The sequence below is a fragment of the Camelina sativa genome, chromosome 5, assembly GCF_000633955.1.
Source record: "Camelina sativa cultivar DH55 chromosome 5, Cs, whole genome shotgun sequence".
NCBI classification, from domain to species: domain Eukaryota; kingdom Viridiplantae; phylum Streptophyta; class Magnoliopsida; order Brassicales; family Brassicaceae; genus Camelina; species Camelina sativa.
Window position 1 is genome coordinate 11,000,627 of NC_025689.1, and position 7,901 is coordinate 11,008,527.

The following is a 7,901-nucleotide window of genomic DNA, read 5'->3' on the forward strand; positions in this document are numbered from 1 at the left end:
ATAGAAAATAGGGTTTAGAAATCTTCTCCAAAGTGTCTTAGAAAAATAAAGCTTATGTCTCTGGAGGCCGAGCTTCTAACTTAAATATCAAAATAAAACCCTAAAAGTCGGTTTAAAACGAAAAAGGAAAACTTGCTTCGGATACGGGACTGGTCGATCCCGAATGCGGATCAGCCGATCCTGGATTTTCTCCATCTGCTTGCTAGTTCGATCAGTCTTCACCAAATTGGCTCCAGATGCATGTTTTCATCCCCTAAACACTAAGTTTCCTTCCAAAGTAACCTAGAACCTGTACAAACTCTCAAAAGACCAAAAAGCACACTTGGACTTTATAAAAGACTCAAAACAAGTATAAAAACTATAGTTAAAATCTTATAAAATACAGACACATCAGTGTGGGTTTACAAAAGAGTAGTGAAAGTTTAGATTTTATATTGAAACAAAATTATTAAGGTTAGATTTTACAATTAAACAAAATTATATGTCGGTTTGGGCTTACAAAAGAGTAGTTAGGATTTAGAGTTTATATTTTACAATTAAACAAAATTATATATCGGTTTGGGTTTATAGAAAGGGAGTTAGGGTTTAGGTTTTAAATTTTACAATTAAACAAAATTATATGATCGTTTGAGTTTATAAAAGAGTGGTTAGGGTTTAAGGTTTAGATATTACAATTAAACAAAATTGTATTTCAGTTTAGGTTTATGAAATAGTGGTTAGAGTTTAAATTATACAATTAAACAAAATTATATTTCAGTTTGGGTTTATAAATAATGGTTAGTGTTTAGATGTTATAATATTTTTGTTAATAATATCAATCCTTTATCTTTAATTTTTGAACAAATTTCTTGTTAAAAACAAAACTGTTGGAAAAATAGGAAATTCATATCAAAAAGGTCGTGGTATCCATCTCGAATATGGAAAGAAAGAAAGATATTACGTAAATAAAACATAATCAAATAATCACTAGAAATTATCAAATTAATCTTCAAATTCCAAAAGGGATAGGATTATCGATCTCAACCGACCCCCTCGACTCTATATAAGAAACATGTAGACCCCTTCTCAATCTCTCACCAAATGAACTCATTATTTCTCTTAATAATCTCTCTCAAATTTGTTTCTCTCATTCCAAAGTTAAGAACCAAAAACACAATCATGGCTTTGATTAAGGAGAACATGTTTTTTACTTCTTTATTGATTCTTGTAACTCTTTTTGGAGTTACCATATTGGAGGAACCGTTCATAAGGTCGGAGACTCGAAGGGATGGACGATGATAGATGTTGATTACGAGTCTTGGGCATCATCAAGAACTTTTCAAGTCGGAGACTCTTTGGTCTTCTCATACAACAACAATTTCCACGACGTCGCTGAACTCACTTACAATGATTTTCAGCAGTGTGAATCGTCTAACCCGCTGACAAAATACCATACCGGATCTGATACCATCATTCTAACCAAACCGGGACTCCAACAATTCATATGCGGGGTTCCTAATCACTGCATGTTGGGACAGAAGCTTCAAATCCATGTCTTGCCGGCCTCCTTGGGTGCCGTGGCTGCTCCAGTTCCTCGACCAGTCAAGCTCTTCCTCGTCTCTTCCACCATCTCCGTTAGCTGATTCACCGGTCAATAATGCTCCACAGTATCAGATGGGACCATCACAAGCTAGCTCCACATAACGCAGCTTCAGCCTCTAATATTGTTTGGATCGGATCCAACTTGCTTTCTATTCTTTTCTTTATTCTTTTAGTTTGATAGATTCATACACGTTTAGACTGAGTTGTAGTTATTTTCCTTCTCTAGTGGTTTTGTTTATTCTTTTGGTTGTACTTCTTACGTTTTGATTGAGTTGTAGGTTTTTTTCCTTCTCTAGTGTTTTTGTTTACTCAATAACTAATGTAATATCTTTATTTTTCTTCTTGTGCTCTCACAAATACGTACTACTTAATTTCTTATATTTTAGCAGCCGAAAAATTAGCCTGTTGAATTGTAGTCCATTATTATATAGTATGAGACATCGGAAAAGTAAATTAATTAGTAAATTTTCAAGGTCTTGTAGGAGTATAGTTTAACATTTTATTAAACGACAATCTTCATATATATCACACACAAAAAATCTGTATTTTTGCAATAATTACAAAAATTGTTTTTAGGAAAATCGAATATTCAAATAGATACCACATAAGCATTAAAAAGATGAAAACATATACTCCATAAACGAATCATATTAACTCATATATTCCTGAACACCAAAATATATTTTAGTCTTTTTTATAATGTTAGCTATACAAATAAATAAGGTAAAACAATCATTAAATTTACAGATTTGACTAGCTAATTCACAAATTGTTGTTCATCTATATTCTTTCCGACATTCTAACAAACGTTTTATGGTATGAAACTATAAGATCGAGAATTATTAGCTAGATTTCGTAGTATATTTCATTTAAAGTCAAGTTTTATTACTAATATATATTCTCTCTGTTTCATAAAGACTATCATTTTTTTTTCATAAAAAATATTACATTACATTTTCAATATGATATTTTAAATCAAATGACTTATTTTATCCTTAACCCAAAATTCTTTTTATTAAACTTAAAAAAATTAACTACTCATTAAATAAATGTATATTTATATAATTTTAATTTTTCTTAATTTGTGTACCCTATGTCAAAATAACATTTTTTATGAAACGGAGGAAATATTACGAAAACCGTAGATGAAGAAATTAAGATCCATAAATCGGCGGCAGGCACAAGCACAAACACTTTCTAAATGGACACTTGATAGCTAGCTATATCATGATTTGTTTACTAAATAATATTTAAGGGTACAGTATTTCAGTATTTGCAAAAAAATGCTTCTTTTGTCGTATCCATTTTCTTTTATAAATATTTTCTTCAGTTATACATTTTCAACCGTGCAACGTTCATGAATTATGATGATCCTCAAAATCAAAATCATATGTAACCAATAACTTCATGATTATAAGAATAAATACCAATCCTTCCCATCACCTAAGTTTATAACATTAGGTGTCATCAAAGATATGTTATGTAGATTTTGCCTACGTCATAATTCTTTTTGTTATGTTTTCAGTCATTCATTTCTTTATTTTATTTATAACTATAATTTGTACCCGCGCAAGTGCAGGATTTTAATTTAATTTTTTTTTATTAATATAATTTCTTGAGCTTAAATATAATTATTCAAAGTTTTGAGGGTGAATCTTTGTAATATATGTCATGTGGTAATATTAAGTAAAATAAACGATATTGATGACTACTTCAAGATCTTTTATCATTAAGAGAGTTTATCTCTTATTTATATTTCATCAAAACATTTTTTAAAGGTTTTGATGTTGATCGATTGTTGATCTAATTGTATATACTATTTATGATTAGATGTTGATAATAACATAATATTATTCCGTATAAATTTAAATATACTAAATTTCATGAATATTGCTTAGTGTAAAGGTAAAATATAATATCATATCGTTATAACATTTTTACCGAGTTTGCTTTACCCATCGAAGTAATTGCAACGTACCATAAACGACCAATTCATGAATTTGCCTATCTTATCCTACTTTCCATGATTATATGGCCAAATGGTTAAACCCGACTTAGAATCTAATAATCTATTTAATAATGTATGTCATTTATTTTTTTACAAACTCATTTGTTTCACACAATAAATGAGATGTCAGAGATTTTAATTTATTCATGTGTAATTGTGTATTATTATATTTTCAAGTTTTACTAATTTATTTTCAAACACTTTTAACTATAATTCTTTTGTCATTATTGATGATGCACTCCTTTTGACATCTATTTTTTTCCACTTTCTATTGACTCACATATAACACATATTAGACTGTAAAATGATTTTCAAGACATATTATAACTATTTTCTCTTTAATTACTATCTTTCAAAACTTAAATTTGGATAAGAAGCATTTGATCTAATTGATGAAATATCAAATTTGTTTTTCTTTTTGATCATGTTATGAAATAATATTTCACTTTAAATTTTATTTTTCCTGTTTAAAATTTTATAAATACAATTACATTATTATTTTTATTCTACCATAATTTAAGTTTTACTTCCATTCAAAAACTTGATAATACACAATTACATAAAAAAATGATTCTAGCATAAATTTAAATTTTACTTCCATTTTAAAACTCAATAATATAAAATTACATAATTTTTTTTTATTCTACCATAAATTTAAAATTTACTTCCACTCTAAAACGCAATAATACATTTAAAATTTTAAATTATGATCAGTTTAGTAGAAAATTTTAAATATATTATTACCACTAATAAAAAATTATAGTATTGTTTTCTTATTTTGATATTTTATTTATTTTACATAATTATTTTTATTTAAACTTTCTATTAATTATAATTAACATAAATATGCACTAAATAAATATTTTAAATTTATTTAAAGTAAGAAAAAAATTGCTAAGGTGGATGTTTTTGTAGCTAGAAATGATGATATATAATTGCAGTATCAATGGAGATTCTAATAATAGTTCTTGTCTTCTTGACCTAGGAAAATATTTTATTTGTCTCTTATAATTATATGTGTTAACCATATGATGCACATATATGTAAAAGAACAAAGCATAAACGATACATGAAAGAAAGTTACGTACCAATAGGTAATAATATTATTTCAAATTCAGTGTAGTACTTCATATATATCGGGTAGATACTCTATTCTTTTTTTTTATTATTCTTTTTTTTTATGGTTGAATAATAAAATTAGAGTCTCGTTAATCCCTATTTTGTTTGCTCCCTACTTAATGCTTTTTCGAATTATGATCAAGAGGTAGATGTTCTCTATAGATAGAATATTTGTTTTTGGAACAACATAATTAGGCCGTTACAAATGAAGTCATTGCACTGGTGACGGAAGACATGAAAGGATGTGTAGAGAAGGGGAGAAATTGAAATTGAATGGTATGCGTTGCAGCATCGGATGGTGAAACGACATGGATCGAGGGTTAAGGAGGAGAGAAACGTGTGAAGGTGGAACGTTCTTCACACCGCCGTCCCAAAAATTTATCAGGTTGAATCCATATGATTTTAAAATAGTGTTGGGTCAAGAGACTTTCGATGAAATAGTGTTGGGCCTACAGACTTTACAGACTTTAGATGAACTCTAATGGATCATGTTATTTGTATGATTGTTTATAGGATTTATTAAAATCTTTAAGGCCCATAAAATTAAAGAAAAAATAGCTATTGTGGCAGCACCAGAGTGAGAAAATATAACTTTATATATATAGACTAGATTTATAACCCGCGCGTTACGCGGGACTATATTTTATTATTATTAATGCAACCTGTTGAATATAATTATAATTATTAATATTAAAAATATAAATCTATATAGATGTCAAAAATATTTTATTAATCGATATCTAACTTATCTATTTTGTTTAACATTTTTTACAATTATTTTTTTCTTTATTTTTTATATACACTTGTCATCTTTTTCAAATACTGCTTTTCACATTCTATTATCTCACTTACAATATATTGATTATAAAAACATATCATAACTATTTTTCATCTTTTTCATCTTCCAATATTCGTTTGTTTTTATCGGTTGAATGATCATTACTTACGAACATAGACGTAAAAAAATCTTAGAAAATATACTCACTCTTTGTCACAAATTTCTTTAACAATGTTTTACTACACGTAACAATTTATTTCTAGTAATAAATCTCATAATTGGACTTGTTTCTATCCATAAATACCATATTATAACATCAAATATTACATTTTATCTTAACTGTTTGACAAAAAAAAATTATGTTCATATATATAATTTTTTTTACTTTTAAAATATGTATAGTCTACTCTCTATCCATGTAATGTTCTTTTATTTGTATTCTCCTAAATCTACTAACTCTAAAGATTACTTTAACTTTTAAAAATGTATTTTTTTCTAAAAATAGAACTCTTTTAAAGTTTTAATTAAAATTCTACAATCTACCACTACTATTATGATTGTTTTTATTACAACTAACTTTCTCAAATTTCTTCTTAGTTTTTTTTACTATATTTTCTGCATGTGTGATGTTCAGAATATGCTTTCATTAATATTTTTTTAATTTCATGTAACATTATATAATTCTCTTAAATATATATATATTATTTTAATTTTTGAGCACTTGATTAATATTTTTTTCTTTTTTGGATATACCTTTGTTTAACAAATTTCACCATTTTAAAATTTTGAAAACGATATATAACATAGATCGCTCAAACTATTTTAATTATATATATTATTTTGAATTCTAAATAATAATATACACCAAATCCTTCTGGTTTTAATTGAATATACAATTTAGCACTAACAAACATAGTCTCAAGTTTTACATACATATATATAGATATATTATTGATTATATTATACTTTAACTGAAAATAATATTATATACAGACTTTTAATTAATAAAATTAATTTATAATTTAAAAGCAAGAATTGAATAACCTCTTGATCTTAAAAAACCTTTAAATTTTTGTGTTTGATTTCTAAAAAAAATCTTTCTTTCTTTATCTTAATAATTGTAACTCTTGAAAGTAATTGTTATTCAATTAAATAGATAATAGCTTTATTTTTCCCCTATTTCTCGCCTTTTACAAATATTTACACATTTTTTATATGGTATGATAGAAATATCTAATTTTATATTTATGTAATCTCTATTCATATTTTACTTTGATATTTTTTTTGTTGTATTTTTTTCATTTTGTTTTTAATTTATATTTTAGTTTAAATTATTATAAATTGTTGTTTTTATAATAATTAAAAATGAGTGAATTAATTGATACATTTACTTTAGATTTTATGTTCTATTGATGATATGAATTAATTTGTAAGTGATGAGGTGGAGAAAGGAGAAGAGAGAAAAGCCAACTTTATATATATAGATTCTTTTGTTAATGATATCAATGCTTTTATTTTTAATTCTAAACAAATTTTTTTTTAAATATATCTAAAATCAAATTTATTGTTAAAACAAAACTGCTGAAAATTTTCATATTAGATACGTCATGGTATCCATCTCGAATATCGAAAAAGGGAAAGATATTACGTAAACAACACATAATAAAATAGTCACTAAGAATTACTATCAAACTAATTTTCAAATCCCAACAGGAATAGGATTACCTCTACCGACCCCTCGGCTCTATATAAAAAACATATAGACCCTTCTCAACTTGTCACCAAACAAATTCATTACGTCCATTAATCATCTCTCTCAGACTTATTTCTCTCATTCCCAAGTTAAGAACCAAAAACACTATCATGGCTTTGACTAAGAAGAACATGTTTTTTACTTCTTTCTTGACTCTTGCAAACTCTTTTTGGAATTACCCTTGGAGGAACCGTTCACAAGGTCGGAGACTTAAAGGGATGGACGATGATAGAAGTTGATTACGAGGCTTGGGCATCATCAAGAACTTTTCAAGTCAGGAGACTCTTTGGTCTTCTCATACAACAACAATTTCCACGACGTCACTGAAGTCACTCACAATGATTTTCAGCTGTGTGAATCGTCTAAACCACTTGTGACATACAATACCGGGTCTGACTCAATCATTCTAACCAAACCGGAAGTCCAACAGTTCATATGCGGAGTTCCTGGTCACTGCAAGTCGGGGCAGAAGCTTCAAATCCATGTCTTGCCAGCCTCGTTGGGTCACGTCGCTGCTCCGGTTCCTGGACCTGTCCGATCACCTAGCTCTTCCTCGTCTCCTTCACCAGCCAACGGTCCACAGTATCAGCATCAGATGGCTCCATCACCTCTTCAAAGTGGTGCCTCAAAGTCGGCTTCTTGGATCGGCTTCAGCTTGTTGG

General features: G+C 27.8%; 2 pseudogenes; both read left to right on the forward strand.

The window, feature by feature from the left end:
• LOC104789126 lies at window positions 1,159–1,759 on the forward strand (annotated as a pseudogene).
• The window catches only part of LOC104789127, a 2,684-nt pseudogene continuing 2,132 nt past the window's right edge, over window positions 7,350–7,901 (forward strand).